The sequence below is a fragment of the Diaphorina citri genome, unplaced genomic scaffold, assembly GCF_000475195.1.
Source record: "Diaphorina citri unplaced genomic scaffold, Diaci psyllid genome assembly version 1.1 scaffold295, whole genome shotgun sequence".
Lineage (NCBI taxonomy): Eukaryota > Metazoa > Arthropoda > Insecta > Hemiptera > Psyllidae > Diaphorina > Diaphorina citri.
The window spans coordinates 87755-103716 of NW_007377731.1; the positions used below are offsets into that span (position 1 = coordinate 87755).

The 15962-nt window shown below is 36.2% G+C and overlaps 3 long non-coding RNA genes across 3 annotated transcripts; 2 read left to right on the forward strand and 1 right to left on the reverse strand.

Annotated features, from left to right (window-relative positions):
• Nucleotides 1–3575: 3575 nt before the first annotated feature.
• Nucleotides 3576–8909, forward strand: LOC103507180. Its single transcript, XR_541248.3, has 3 exons — nt 3576–3746; nt 8184–8299; nt 8654–8909. It is a non-coding gene; the product is annotated as an uncharacterized LOC103507180 (long non-coding RNA).
• A 301-nt stretch (nt 8910–9210) lies between these two features.
• Nucleotides 9211–10194, reverse strand: LOC113466582. The gene is made up of 2 exons (XR_003390939.1): nt 9898–10194; nt 9211–9812 (listed from the first exon to the last, which is right to left on the reverse strand). It is a non-coding gene; the product is annotated as an uncharacterized LOC113466582 (long non-coding RNA).
• A 1-nt stretch (nt 10195) lies between these two features.
• Nucleotides 10196–11458, forward strand: LOC113466581. The gene is made up of 2 exons (XR_003390938.1): nt 10196–10985; nt 11260–11458. It is a non-coding gene; the product is annotated as an uncharacterized LOC113466581 (long non-coding RNA).
• The last annotated feature ends 4504 nt before the right edge of the window (nt 11459–15962 follow it).

A 15962-nucleotide genomic window follows, 5' to 3' on the forward strand; every position in this document is an offset into this window, starting at 1 on the left:
ACCTTGCTCAACAAATTCTTTCAAGATTTGGGTCTACTTATGTGTGTGAAAAACACTCTTCCAATCACATCAGGGACGTAGTTTTATTGGCAACCACCGAACTACATCCAAACATAGAAAGATTGGTACAAGATTATGTGTGTTTAATTAAATGAGTTTAATTGATTTAATTCTGATTAAATGTTTTTAAATTTGGGTTTTCTGTTAAAAGTCCTAACTACAAATAAATAAATACACTTGTTTGAAACAAGAGTGTTTTTATTTGAAGTTGGGACTTTTAACAGAAAACCTTGTTTCATACTAATATTATTGTTAAGAGCTTTGTACAAGAAACCACACAGTCAAACGTATCATGTGGCCCGCGGCCTGATCTGGTATCCAAAATTTGGCCCGCCTTCAAAAAAGGTTGAGCGCCCTTGATTTAACCCGTAAATAAATATTCGCACTCTGAGGATTCATTTGATAGGTATAACTTTTATCAGCGTAAACCTTCAAAAACTATACTAAACAATTTTTCGGCTTTCCTGAAAAATATGTCAGATGTGACTTATGTTGTTTTGCATGGTTGCTCTACAATTCATGATTCATAGCATTTCCACCCAACCTCCAGTGGGTTAACCAAGTTGTCTAATGTATGCGTCCGTAGATCAGAATTGTTGATAGAAATGTGTAATTTCAATAATTTATGTTTTTTAGCTAATTAATTGGGCGTAGGTATATACATTTTGCCGGCGGTCGTAGACAGCCTTCACTCTCGGAAAGGTAGGTTCTTGGAATGCTATGGGACCGTTCGATTCCCGCCCGGGGAGGATTTTATCCTGAACACATGAACGGACAATGCTCGTTCTCGGAACGGCTGCCTTTTCCTAATTACCAACATTCAGATGATTCCTTGTGAGGAACGGAGGGAAAATGACATCTCCTTTAATGAAATAAAAAACATCTCCACTAATAAAATAAAAAAAGCGAATGAAAAACAACATCTCCACTATTTAAATAAAAAATCTACCTTCCTAGTGGGTCCCTAAATGCCTAAACCCTACCCAAGAAAGTTGGTACTGTTGGTAGGTACTTATTCTTTCTTTTCAATTTCACACATTTCTAGAGGAAAAAATCATGTAGGTAGCTAACAAGTAGATACTCCAAATTAAAATGAACTCCGGAAAATTCGTAAATTTCTAAGGATGCAAATCACGTAGGTGAGGGAAAAAGCACAAAAATCACAAACCAAATTTAAAATTATTGTAGGTAACTTTGCCGAACAGCTCATGCCAAAAGGAAATTAAGAAAAGAACCTACCTACAAAACGTACCTAGTTTTATTAGGAAATAAATATAGGTAAATAAATCCAAAAATCACGTAAAAAGTAGATACCTAAAAAACGTAGGTGGATCTTAGAAATTACCTAAATGGGTAAATAAATTCCAAAATCACGTAAAAAGATCGCGTTTTTTTTTAAAACCGAGAAAAAAAACGGGACGGATTTCAAAAATAACCAGTTTATGAACGCACACGCAGGGTAAAATTCCAACTGAAAACCAGAACCAGAAACCAGAGCAGAGAAGAATTTTGATCCGTCTCTCATCTCTGATTTTAAAGTTACCGAGGAAGAATCTCACGGTAATTCCTGGTCCAGGAACAGAGAGATTTTTTTTTTTTTTAACAGGTCTTAAGATAGACACTACTGTCACGTCACGTCACATGAAGTCATGAGGAGTCAGAAAGATGTAGTTCAAAATTTTTCCATAATATTGTAGGTAATCTCGTTCATGATAGCCACACTGCCCTCACGTCACGTGAACTCATGTGACGGAAACATTAATTTAGCGTTGGTCAATTCCTACTTGTTTTTCTACCTAACATCGAGCCTGGGTTAAATCCATGCCAATAGATCTGGATTAGGCCGTTCATAAGATGACCCTCTATGCCCCTACTGTAAGCTCTAGATAGATAAATTAATAGATTTGAAAAACAAATATTAGTTAATCTAACCTAGAACAAAAAGATAATACTCCATATCTACTTGGAGTCGGACACAAACACAACTATACACAGGTATTGAAAAGCACAAAACGTGATTTAATATGATTAAATAGGAAAAGTTGGATTTTTCGAGAGAACAAAATCATGAAATGAAAATTAGTTTCGCAAATAATAAAATTAAATACAATTTAAAATGTAAATGAGCAAGACATTATACATCATTAATTCAGTGCAGGGGATGTAACCCTCCATTAGTTGGCAATAGGTATGGATTGGCGAGGGAGATTTAGATCAAGCATTGAAGAATTTGGTTTGTGCATAAAACAAAGGAAAAGGAAAAGATATTTATATTTGGCCAACAATTTGATAACGAAAACTGAATTTCACATTATTATTTTTTATTTGTATTTATTGTGAATGCAAATAGGTTGATGTTGAGGCACTTTAAAAAGGAAAAGATATTTATATTTGGCCAACAATTTGATAACGAAAACTGAATTTCACATTATTATTTTTTATTTGTATTTATTGTGAAATTCCACATTATAGTATCGCAATAATCTCAATAGGACATTTCAAGTTCTTTTAAATGGATGAACAGACAGAGAACGCATCCCTTTAATTTTAACATCAGAAAGATTGTAGCTCAAGTGGACTCCAGCATTAGAAAAGCTGTAGCACAAAAGGCCCGGGCAACCTCGACGTTAGAAAAGTTGGCCCGGCCAGCTTCACTCGACTCCACTTGGCGCGGCCAACTTGACTTCAATGGATTGCTCGCTTCTCACAGGTCAATGTGTACAACACGCGACAGTCATGAACCGAATGTAAACAAATTATGACGTCATGTCTAAAAATTTCTCTCCGTCTATCTTGCATTTCAGTTCAATTTTTCCATTCGCCATTCGTTTTTTAGTGGGTCAGAGTAGGTGTGCCGTGCGAAGGACTCTGAAAAGATTGTGATGTATCGCCTAGTTGTTTTATATAAATGTAAACAAATTATGACGTCATGTCTAAAAATTTCTCTCCGTCTATCTTGCATTTCAGAAGTTCAATTTTTCCATTCGCCAATCGCCATTCGTTTTTTAGTGGGTCAGAGTAGGTGTGCCGTGCGAAGGACTCTGAAAAGATTGTGATGTATCGCCTAGTTGTTTTATATACTTAATTTTCTTTATTTTTGTACCTCTAATCCGTGTAAAAAAGTTTCGGAAAACAGTCTACTCTTAAATTCCCTACGTTCTGTGATACCATACCCTTGAAATCATTTTCTGTGAGCTTGTTAATCAAAAGACACCTCTTTTCGACTCCTGTGGAAGCCCAGTTTTTTGCAAACCCTCATATCCTTGAATGCGGTTTCTCTAATACAGTACAGTGCTACAGTGACAGAGTGAACATATCAGAAGTTACAGCATATTTTTTAAGTCTTGTTTTGGTATTGAAAATTTCTCTTTGAATAAACCATCTCTATATTTTTTACCTCTGTAATACACTTAACATTTATGTATAACTAATTTCCTTATCCTCATTAACCAACTTCAGTGTTTTTTCTTTGGTTTTTTCTCTCATTTTATGTTAATGGATCATGTGCCTAACTAATTTCCTTATCCTCATTAACCAACTTCAGTGTTTTTTCTTTGGTTTTTTCTCTCATTTTATGTTAATGGATCATGTGCCTCTATTAGTGATATCCTTACGTTTAATATTTTGTTATCTCTGAAGATTCGCTGGCTTGTTCTTCACTATTTGGATTAATCTCGTTTCCTGAGGTAAGATTTTTTTAGACATTTGGTAGAGGTAACTGTAACTGCTGACGTTTTATCACCCCAAAACTGCAGAGAGATGGAAGACAGCATAGGAAAAAAACAGTTATTCCAAGAACAAACCATATCTGTTTAAGATAAAATTTGCTCTGGGTGGGAATCAAAACAATGACCCAGTTTCTACCCTTGAAGCTTCCCCTGAGGTAAGGAAGTGAAAGAGTTGCTTCTTATTCAAGAGACATCCTATTCAAGGCCTTGTGTAAGTTAGGTCATGGGTTTGATTCTCACTCAGGGTGAACTTTATCCTTAAAAGAAGGTTTGGTCATAGAATGACTGGCTCTTTCCCATCTTGTCCTCATTCCCCTTGATGTCGGGATTATAAGAGCTGTCTTGAAATCAAAGAGACTTGTATTGATCATGTGTCTAAATTGGTGTGACATGTGAATAAAATCATTATTTGCTGAGGTAAGGAAGTAAAAGAGTTGCTTCTTATTCAAGAGACATCCTATTCAAGGCCTTGTGTAAGCTAGGTCATGAGTTTGATTCTCACTCAGGGTGAACTTTATCCTTAAAAAAAGGTTTGGTCATAGAATGACTGGCTCTTTCCCATCTTGTCCTCATTCCCCTTGATGTTGGGATTATAAGAGCTGTCTTGAAATCAAAGAGACTTGTATTGATCATGTGTCTAAATTGGTGTGACATGTGAATAAAATCATTATTTGAAGACCAATTAATGCTAAACAATTTGAAATTCACAGAATCGAAAAGAAATGGTACGCCAGCCTAGTTAGCTTGGTTGGTAGTGTGTCTGCCTTGTAAGTGCTAAGCCACATGTTTGATTCCTGCCCGGGGCGGATTTTATCCTGATGGGATAATGTTCGTTCTTGGAACGGCTGGCTTTCTCCTATCCTGTCTTCTTTCTCTCTCTTTGATTTTGGTATGATAAGACCATAGCAGTTAGAGTTCCCTCTGTCAAAACTCTTCAAAAAAAAAGAGAGAGAGAGAGAAATGGTGTCCTCCATTTCTCTAGGAGAAAGCCAGCCAAGAATAACCCTTACTAATTTCACCCCCTCTGGGAATCAAACCTTTAACCTAGGGCCTACAAGGCAGGCAAGCTACCCCCCGAGCTAACTAGGCTGTTACATAAAATTTTACGAAACAAAATTTTCCTTGTCAGTAGGTAGTTATTGACAACAACAATTGCCAAGAAGTTATTACTTAATTCATGTGGCAGGGTTCATTTTGAGTGAGTTGTTGATAGCATTCTACAAATTTTTGCACACTTCTACTTATTTATATTTTATTTAATAATGATGATTTTTTTGAACATGACAAAAGACAAGCACTAATTGTGCAATATGATGATAAACAATAATGTTTTAACCATAATAAATACTGTGTTAAAAATAAGGAAAGACAAGCAGGAAATTTTGCTATAAATTAAGTAGGTACTGCAGTAAGTTCTCCTTTATCACGATTATTGGGTATTTAGGAATAATTATAATTAGTATTTATTTATTATATTAATTAAACTAGTGTGATGTTTTCTGGAAATGTTTCTTTTTTTATGAAAAATAAAAATAATATACAGCACGAAAAAAAAAAAAAAAAAAATTAGTACTAACTATATTTTTCTGCTGTTGCTGGAAAGGGTGAATCATTTTCGTTAAAATAAACCTTGTGTTTCTGATAACTTGAAAACCAGTGAGGTGTAATAATTGAAACTCAATAGGTTTTGAGATGAGTCTGAGTTATAATAACAATAACAATTGAAAAAATAAGTAATCCAATTGGATATAGAATAGATAAACATTATACCTATAAACCAAATGAGAATTTATGTAGCTCTGGAAGACTAAATACTACAACCATCTACTCCTCTCTAATTTGTAAATTGCCAAAAATAACATAAAAGAAGAGGAAAAGGAGCAGAGATTGTGGGGAGGGAGAAATCAAATCAAATTAAATGTTGGGTAAATAAAAAGTTTAGGGCAGGGTACCTTGATGGGGTACCTGCGAGTGAAGGCATGTGTCGAAGTTGCTTGATAGTAAAGTAAATGTCTTTAGGTATTATGTGTTAATGTCTGTGCTAAACATTTGTCTTAAACAAAGTGAAATTAAACAGGTCTTGAATATAGGTACCATATAACTGTAATGTTATGCATCCAGGATAGAACCTCAAATATCATGAGTATGTCTGTTTAGACTGCAAGAGCAGTCTGTCAGTGTTTGTGAATCAGTCCTATCTGTCTCACTGATGAACCTGTGTTTTGTTCCTCTATTCCGAAGAAATTCATGCAGTGTCATTTTTTTTTTTTTTTTTTTTTAATTTGGCCACAGCAGTGGCTTCTTTTAGTAGTCGAAATGGAGGCAGTTGCCAAGTGGGTAAAAATTATAAATAAAGGTCGATTCCTACGTAAAAGTTGGTGAAAAAATCCCAAGATCTGAGGTCAAAACTCCCGAAAAAGGTCGAAAATTCAATTTTAATTGCCGTTCTAATGAAAAAGTTCAAAGAGTTGGTGACGTCAGATTTCACGTCAAAATGCGCAGAAACGCTTGAGCACAACCGAAGCGGGAGTCATGAATTATGACGTCATCGCCTACGGGGGTGTATGCCGTGACGTCAAACTTCACGATTTACCGGTATTTTTTAAATCGATTTATCTCGGTATTTAGAAGTCGTAGAAAAGAAAAATTCCGTTGATCCTCATTTTTCCTGCTCTATGACTTTGAATCATCACCCAAGTAAGCGCAACTGATCTATTGTCTGTACTGGAAATCTGACCGCTTATACTGCTTATCTTATCATTTAAGATGAGTAGACATTACAGGGTGTGCCAAAAGAGTCTGCTAAGATTTAAAGTAGAAAGTCGCCTAAGTACTTACTTAAGTATATTAATCATCATTAAGTAATCTACTTATTGAAAATTAAAACTACTTACCACGTACTTACTTATTTAATCACAAGCTTTTTTGGTCTCTCAGATAAGGAAAGTCGTGTGATGTTCACACCAGATTTTTTTTAAACTACCTAGTACCTACCCTGTATAACCCTAATGAGTATCTAGCTACTGAGAGACCTTGGGAATTCAGCGTAGGTACCTAATACCCCTCTACTCTTACATAGGGTAAGAGTACCATTTATTTGCCCACCTAAAAAACGTACCATTTATTGGCCCACCTGTACCATACGCCACATAGGTCTGAACTGGACAAACTTTTTCATCAAAAGAAAGGGCTTAAAGACTGCTATCGAACCAGTGCTATTCAAAAATTGTAGTCATAAAAACAAAAATTAAACAAATAAATGTGGGCAGGTGGCCCAATAAATGGTACGTTTTTTTAGGTGGGCGAATAAATGGTACACTTACCCTACATGGTGGGATCTTTGTTTACATTGTATAAGTAAGTACTTCTCATAGCTAGTCAGTGTTTGGGAACAGTTTTAGGATGGCTTAATTTACATCTTAACTATCACCACCTACGTCATTAGGTAGTTATTAGCTCATTAGTCTCATTTCATTACTGATGCACCTTAAACCTAGTTTACACTGTACGATTTTTCTCACTTTTTTTACTTTCCTTATCCTATAATAGGGAAAGTAATGTAGAATAGAGCGAACTGTAACAACAGTGGTGTTATCGTTCCGTCCCGAAATTCAGCAGAGGAGGAGAACAGATAATATGCCTATCTCTTTTGTTTATCCTGCCCGAATAGGACTGAAAAGTCCCTTTACCCTCTTTTGTGCATGAAGCAAAGATTCGGGCTCGATTTTACAGCTTAGGAAGAGGGAACTGTTAGGAAGAGGGAACTGGAACAACAGTGGTCTTATCGTCCCGAAATCCAAGAGGGAACGGGAACAAAATGGGAAAAAGTAAGCAGTTCTGAGAACGAACGAAAAAAAAAAAAAAAAAAAAAAAAAAAAAAACCCAACCCACTTTTGCATTTCTTAAAGGCACATTCCTATACATCCAAAAAAAAAAAAAAAAAAAAAAAAAAAATACCTTGCAGCCACTTTTGCATTTCTTCAAGGCACATTCCTATACATCCACACGCCTATCCAAGAGCGGTTTAAAAGTTTAAAAATTTCTGCCCTGGCTTTGATTTGAACCCAGCACCTCCGAGTTGAGAGTCAGTGCCCTTGACCACTCAGCCACAGAGGTGGGCTATTTATGACTTATTCAGCTTATTTCTACTTTCTCTTCTTCTTCGCCTTTTCCCGTGTACGGACGGGGTCGGCGTTTTTCGTCAGCCTCTCAATCAGCCCTAACTAGAGTGATTACTTTGGACTGACATTTGGTTTGGGCTACAGATTTTACGAGTGGATGCCCTTCGCACTCAACCTTTGCTATTTTTTTCTTCTTCTTTTTCTTTTTCTTCTTTTCTTTTTTTTTAGCTTTTTTCTACTCTTTTACAGTTGATGTTCTTTTCTTCATTTCCAGATTTGTGCGCCTTCAAAGCTATGTCCAATGAAAATTGACCGAAGAAAATCCGCCTCCTAGATCCCGTGAGAGTTAAATCGTACACTCAGTGCCTCCTGATTGGATCCTGAATTTGAGTAAGTAAAAAATAAAATTATCTAAATTCTACATGAAGTTCAGTTTATTTAAGGCCGGGGGCCACAAAATGAGTTTTAACTCGATTTCAGCAACCTAATGGGCTAAAAATTTTAAGTAATGTACCGACACGTTCAAATGCCTTATTTTTCTATCTCGTCGTAGCACGTTCAACACTCGGCCGTATGTCGGCGCGGGTTTTGGCTCGGTTATGTGTGTCCGCAACCAATAAACGATACGTTATTGGACCTGCTGCCAAAGAGGATTTTTGCACTGCTGTGGGCAGTCCAAATAAACCACGGAAAAAAGTTTTCCCCCTCCCCAAAACGTGTTTCTTTTGCTCTGTTTGTTTCCAGGAGCATCTGCCACGAAGACTCGCAACCCGGCCGAAAATTTCCCCGCGAAAGGTCAGGCCGTCTCAACATCAGTTCGACTAGAAGGAAAAAGTTTAGAGGGATAAATCATCTCACTGCCATTCAAAAAAAAAAAAAAAACAATTTTTTGATCTAAAATTACCCTTGTTAAGCGTCTCGTCCCGCGAAACCCTTAGGAAATTTTGAACTTGAACTTTTCAGTCCCTCGACCTTTCTTTTCGGAATATAAATTTGAAAATAAGATATTTTTCCCTTCTTGTTCTTAAAAATAGAGGGAAAATTTTGAATTTTTGTTTCTACTTAACTTAGTCTTACCATTTTGTTCTTAAAAATAGAAGGAAAATTTTGAATTTTTGTTTCTACTTAACTTAGTCTTACCATTTTGGCCCCTACCATAGTTTTCGGGGCTAAATCAGTCTTACATTTGGCCTTATTTGATTAAACCTCTTTGTTTTTTCGTCAATTAGAATTGATTTATTTTCCCCTTAAGTTTGTTGCTTTCTTGTTCTTAAAAATAGAGGGAAAATTTTGAATTTTTGTTTCTACTTAACTTAGTCTTACCATTTTGGCCCCTACCATAGTTTTCGGGGCTAAACCAGTCTTACATTTGGCCTTATTTGATTAAACTTCTTTGTTTTTTTCGTCAATAGAATTGATTTATTTTCCCCTTAAGTTTGTTGCTTTTTTGTTACATATTTCCCCTCTTTTTAATCTGACTTTGAATTTCACTTTCTGTTGTTTTGTTTCGATAAGTTTCGTGCTATATCTATTTGAGGGCCCCTTTATCGCTCGTATCATAATTTGAAAGTTTTCTTTTATACCATTGACTCAGAGAAGAAAGTGTCCACAGATATTGTGAAAGAAAAAAACCACGTCTCTTTTTGATCTTCAAATTTTCTTCACATTTGATCTTTTTTTATTATTTTTTAACATTTTTCCTAATACCATATTTTGAGTAGAGAACTAGCTTTAGTTTTTCCACCTTTATTTGAAGGTTCAACTATTGTACAACTCGATATTCCTGTAAAATCCTACGGTTTCTTTCTTCCTGTAAAGAAATTATTTTTTTACTAAACACATTTCCAATTTTCCTTTCTTTAGAAGTTCTTTTCTTTTGTTAACTTTTGAACATTTCTGGGACCTATTACAATTCTGTACACAATTGATTTTCTCTTCTCTTCTTTAGAAGTTCTTTTCTTTTGTTAACTTTTGAACATTTCTGGGACCTATTACAATTCTGTACACAATTGATTTTCTCTTCTCTTTTCAAGGAATTTAACTGTCTGGTAACAATCAACTTGTACATTATCGTTTTTATTCTACCCCAACTTTTTTTTACCTCTCTCTTGGACTATATTTTCTTTATTATTCCCTTATATTCTTTCATATTCCCTTATTAACCGACACATTCCCCCAAGTTTGTTTTGTATTCATATTCGTGAAGTATTCTCACAAAAATTGACCCCGTTGTGGTCCGCCCCCCTGTAATATTTTCTTAGTACAATCATTGTTCACTTTTTGTTATTCTTTTGTGAAAATATGAATTGTTCAGGGACATTGTCTAGATCAGGTTTTTACTTTCTATTATCTACTACTAAAGTAATTATTAGAAAGTTTTGTTTTCTCTTCTTTTTTCCCCTATCCTGTAATAAGGACAGTAATGTAACTTTCATTGGCCCCAATCTAGACATTGTTGCTTTACAAAGGCGATTCTAGCCGTATTTTCCTTGTGTAACTCTCATGGTTTAAGTATGGTTTTATCTTGGGGAATGGGGGAAATGGAACATTGCCCAGCATTGTTCCATTTCGACATTCCCCACCGTGAAAATTTCAAAAGGAAAATATTCTTTTCCTTACTTCTCTATTCCCAAGATACACATTTGGGAAGAATCACAAATACTTTCATGATTTAGGTTTTTTTTTCTCTTTTATTAACATTAATTAATTAGTTTATTAAATAAATATTTTTTTATAATCACTTATAAATAATTAAAATCACTTATGTTGATTCATGTGAAATTTAATATTAAAATCACTTCTTTTTTAAATTTATAGTGCGTTAACATCAAATATTTAAAAATCACTCAAATGTTAAATCTTATCATGCCTCCAAAGCTGTGTCCACACGTAGTGGACGGCCGTCAATCAATGTAAAACAAATACAAAAGAAGACTTGATATCCAGTCGACTATGTGTGAACACAGCCTACTTAATAATGGAATATTTTCATTATTTTACCATATTTTTTATCAGCCTAGAAACGAACATTTTTCATTTTTATTCCGAAACAGAAAAGGAAATCTGTTTTTAACAGGTAGTTTTACATGTTCACTTGGACATCAAATATTTAAAAATCACTCAAATGTTAAATCTTATTATGCCTCCAAAGCTGTGTCCACACGTAGTCGACGGCCGTCAATCGATGTAAAACAAATACAAAAGAAGACTTGATATCCAGTCGACTATGTGTGAACACAGCCTACTTAATAATGGAATATTTTCATTATTTTACCATATTTTTTATCAGCCTAGAAACGAACATTTTTCATTTTTATTCCGAAACAGAAAAGGAAATCTGTTTTTAACAGGTAGTTTTACATGTTCACTTGTAAAGCCTGTATTTTCGATTGCTCAAATTGTTTTGACCATTTTCGTAACTATACTAAAGGTAGGAACACACGTGAGCTCACGTGACTCGATAGTAATGTATTTCTACCTTAAGCGGCTTTATCTTTGAACATGTCTCGATTTAAAGAAGATTTTAGGAGCGAAAAAGAAGTTCCCAAATTATCGCGTTCACTTGTAAAGCCTGTATTTTCGATTGCTCAAATTGTTTTGACCATTTTCGTAACGATACTAAAGGTAGGAACACACGTGAGCTCACGTGACTCGATAGTAGTGTATTTCTACCTTAAGCGGCTTTATCTTTGAACATGTCTCGATTTAAAGAAGATTTTAGGAGCGAAAAAGAAGTTCCCAAATTATCGGCTGTGCTTTTGTAGGCAATGAAAGAAGACGGGAAAGTCCCCAAAAACGAACTTTTGAAATATCAATTATAATTGAACCTTGAGAAATCACACTGGTTCTTTTTCAATCCGGCCTGAAGGATAAAAGTTCGTTCAGTATACCTGGGTGAAGATGGGCTTTTTTAAGTTTGACCAATCAAATATCAACAAATAAAATCTTGTTTCATCGTGTTTGGGCCTTTCGAATCCCAATGAGGGAACCTTTTAAGTATGAAGGTAACTTTTGAAATATCAATTATAATTGAACCTTGAGAAATCACACTGGTTCTTTTTCAATCCGGCCCGAAGGATAAAAGTTCGTTCAGTATACCTGGGTGAAGATGGGCTTTTTTAAGTTTGACCAATCAAATATCAACAAATAAAATCTTGTTTATTATTTTTCTTTGAGGGGAATCATAAATTGGGATTTCTTCTAATCAGAGGCGAAAGTTTCGTTGGAGAAAGAGAAATTAAGGAGCGCGGTAGCGCTCCGCCCCGCCAAGTCAAGAAAGTTTGACCGCGCTACTAGAGATATTATACGCGACAGGGATTTCGTATACTGTACAAAGTTGACATTTTGTTTTCTTAGAAAAATCGAACTTTGATTCGAAGAATTCTGTGCGTTATTCGAAAAATCTTGTTTTGTTTTGAAGAATTTTCTTTTTTCAGTCGGGCGCTTTAACTAAATGTTTTTTTTTTTTCGAATAAGGCGTTTTAACTCTGGAATCCCAGGTCGTTCACGCCGTAACTAAATGTTTGATTTGAAGAGATCCCAAAATATAATTCCTCCTCTAAATCTGTACAGGTAATTTTTGTAGCGGTAGACAAGTAGAAACACTTCTTGGCCAACATTACCATTATTCTAAATTACCCCTTTCCTCACGATTTTTTGCAAATTTTGCACCTCACCTTATCCCCACGTCAAAAAAATGTACCCCTAAAAATCTATTTTTTTAAAAAAATAGATAAAAAGTCTGTATTTAAAAAAAAAAGAAAAAAAAACAAAGAAAATATCAAAGTTACACAGAGAGTAACTGTTGGTCCTATTGTGGCTACCACTCAGTGTATTTTTTACCTTAATACTCTCGACGTTAGCCAGCTTAGTTGGCTTGAAGGGTTTGTCTTGTAAGCGTTAGATCACGGGATTCTCGCCCGGGGAGGATTTTATCCCGTACGGATAAGTTTTGTTCTCGGAACGGCTGGCTTTCTCGGAACTGCATTGTGTGAAATCCATTTGGACTGTGTCGTTGTGAACGGGGCCTCTTGGTCCTAAGGTACTCAGGTGTCAGTATGTAAACTCGAGATTCTAAATTGAATTGACGTCATTCAGGTTTTTGACTGACGGTTTCTAGATTGTCTCAGGGCGGCGCTTGACTGGAATGCTATAGACGTTTAGTGACCTGTAGAACTCAAAGGGTTCAACAGCTACCAAGACTCAAATTTTTCAACTGTTTTCTAGCTGGGGGACGGTAAACAGAGAGGATACCAGCCTGAAATTTCCCTTGCTAAAGAAATAGCAAAGGTTGAGTGCGAAGGGCGTCCACTCGTAATCGTAAAATTTGTAGCCAAAATCAAATGTCAGCCCAAAGCAATCACCCTAGTTAGGGCTGATTGAGAGCCTGACGAATACCAAGACTCAGATTTTTCAACTGTTTTCTAGCTGGGGGACGGTAAACAGAGAGGATACCAGCCTGAAATTTCCCTTGCTAAAGAATTAGCAAAGGTTGAGTGCGAAGTAATATTGTAAAATTGTAAATTGTGTATAATGTTGTAACAATCACAGTAAAATAAAATTGAATTGAATTGAATTAAAAGGGCATCCACTCGTAATCGTAAAATTTGTAGCCAAAATCAAATGTCAGCACAAAGCAATCACCCTAGTTAGGGCTGATTGAGAGCCTGACGAAAAACGCCGACCCAGTTTGTAGCCTGACGAAAAACGCCGACCCAGTCTGTACACGGGAAAAGGCGAAGAAACAAAAGAAAATTTTCTGTCCTCCTTTTGGTTGAAGTGTCCGGCTTTCGTAGCTAAAATACACCCTAGGCACGAGACGCACGAGCCGACCTGATTCATGGTGAATACCTATTGTTAATTGTTCCCGCGTCCTAATCAGATCATTTGGCGGCGTTCATAAATTATAATGAAGAGGAGATGCTGTAAAAATTATTAATTTTAATTTTTATTATTATTATTATTTTTGAAATCTAGGTTTGAAAATCTGTCTCGCTGGAGGACGTAAAACTGAGACAAAACCAGCCCTGTCAAGCCACAGACAATAACACTGGCTCTTTTGAGGATACCTGAATGGGACTATGGTCAAGTCCGTCTCAGGAAGTAGGGTACAACGACATAATTATGTACCTGAATATCCCTCATTAGACTCCTACAATTTAGGGGCCCTGAGCTAGCTCTCTGGCCTTGATGACACCTCTTGGTATCCTCTTAATGGGATAGTATATGAACACAGCTTTTCTCTAGAATAAACCTGAGTATGCGGACTCTTTAGAGGTGCTGCAGGTGAATTTTAGAGAAACTGGGGAGGTTGAAATAGCAGTTGCAAATGGGTAAAAGTTATAAATAAAAGGTCGATTCCTACGTAAAAAGTTGTGGAAAAATCCAAATCTGAGGTCAAAACTACGAAAAAGGTCGAAAATTCAATTTTTAATTGCCGTTCTAATGAAAAAGTTCAAAGAGTTGTGACGTCAGATTTCACGTCAAAAATGCGCAGAAACGCTTGAGCACAAACAAACGAAGCGGGAGTCATGAATTATGACGTCATCGCCTACGGGAGTGTATGCCGTGACGTCAAAGTTTACAATTTACCGGTATTTTTTAAATCGATTTATCTCGGTATTTAGAAGTCGCAGAAGAAAAAGAAAAATTCCGTTGATCCTCATTTTTCCTGCTCTATGACTTTGAATCATCAGATCATCACCCAAGTAAGCGCAACTGATCTATTGTCTGTACTGGAAATCTGACTGCTTATCTTATCATTTAAGATGAGTAGACATTACAGGGTGTGCCAAAAGAGTCTGCTAAGATTTAAAGCAGAAAGTCGCCTAAGTACTTACTTAAGTATATTAATCATCATTAAGTAATCTACTTATTGAAAATTAAAACTACTTACCATGTACTTATCTAATCACAAGCTTTTTTGATCTCTCAGATCCTGTTTTCACTTTTCATTAATATTTTTGTTGATTGAAATGGGTAGAAATACTTACTTGTCAGCCTAGATCTACAGCTTGGTGCATCTGCCTTGTGAGCATTAGGTCGTGGGTTTGATTCCCACCTAGGGTGGATTTTATCTGAAACAAATGAGTTTCGGTCTTGGAACAGCTGGCTTCTATCCTGTCTTCCTTCTCTCTTCGATTTCAGGACTATAATACCTTGTCAGTTACAGTTCCCTCCATCCACCCTAAATAAAAGTGAAAACTGATGAAATCGGGATTTTTTCTTCTAGCTTGGTGCATCTGCCTTGTGAGCATTAGGTCGTGGGTTTGATTCCCACCTAGGGTGGATTTTATCTGAAACAAATAAGTTTCGGTCTTGGAACAGCTGGCTTCTATCCTGTCTTCCTTCTCTCTTCGATTTCAGGACTATAAGACCTTGTCAGTTACAGTTCCCTCCATCCACCCTAAATAAAAGTGAAAACCGATGAAATCAGGATTTTTTCTTCTTCTTCTTCAACACGACTCGACCCCTCAAAAATTGTTCATAGAATATCTTGTTCATAGAATGTCTTGCCCATTATGTCACCAAATTAGGTTGTTGTTTTACTTTCCTTATCATATAGGAAGGAAAGTAATGTAATCGGGTCAAATTTTCGATGGTCAGTTTTTAGTGTCAAAACACGTTTTGAGGTCCCTTGTGTGTGTGTCTGTCTGTCTGTAAACAAAATATCTCGAGAACGGTAAGAGCTAGAGACTTGAAATTTAGTATGTAGCTGTCAAATGTGAGAATGCGACACGAAACTTTTGGTTAAGACCGATGCAACGCTTGGCGGCATTTTACCGCTTTTTGGCGGTTTTCGGTGTAATTTAACAATCGGAACTTTTGGTTTTGTTAAGACCGGTGCAACGGTTGGCGGCATTTTACCGCTTTTTGGCGGTTTTCATCTCGGGAACGGTATAAGCCAGAGACTTGAAATTCGGTATGCAGTTCACAAATGTGACAAGGATGCAACGCAAAACGTTTGGTTGAGATGGTTGCTGCGCTTGGCGGTATTTTGACCGCTTTTGGACAGATTTCGACCGTTTTTTGGCGGTTTTCAGCTATAGCGACA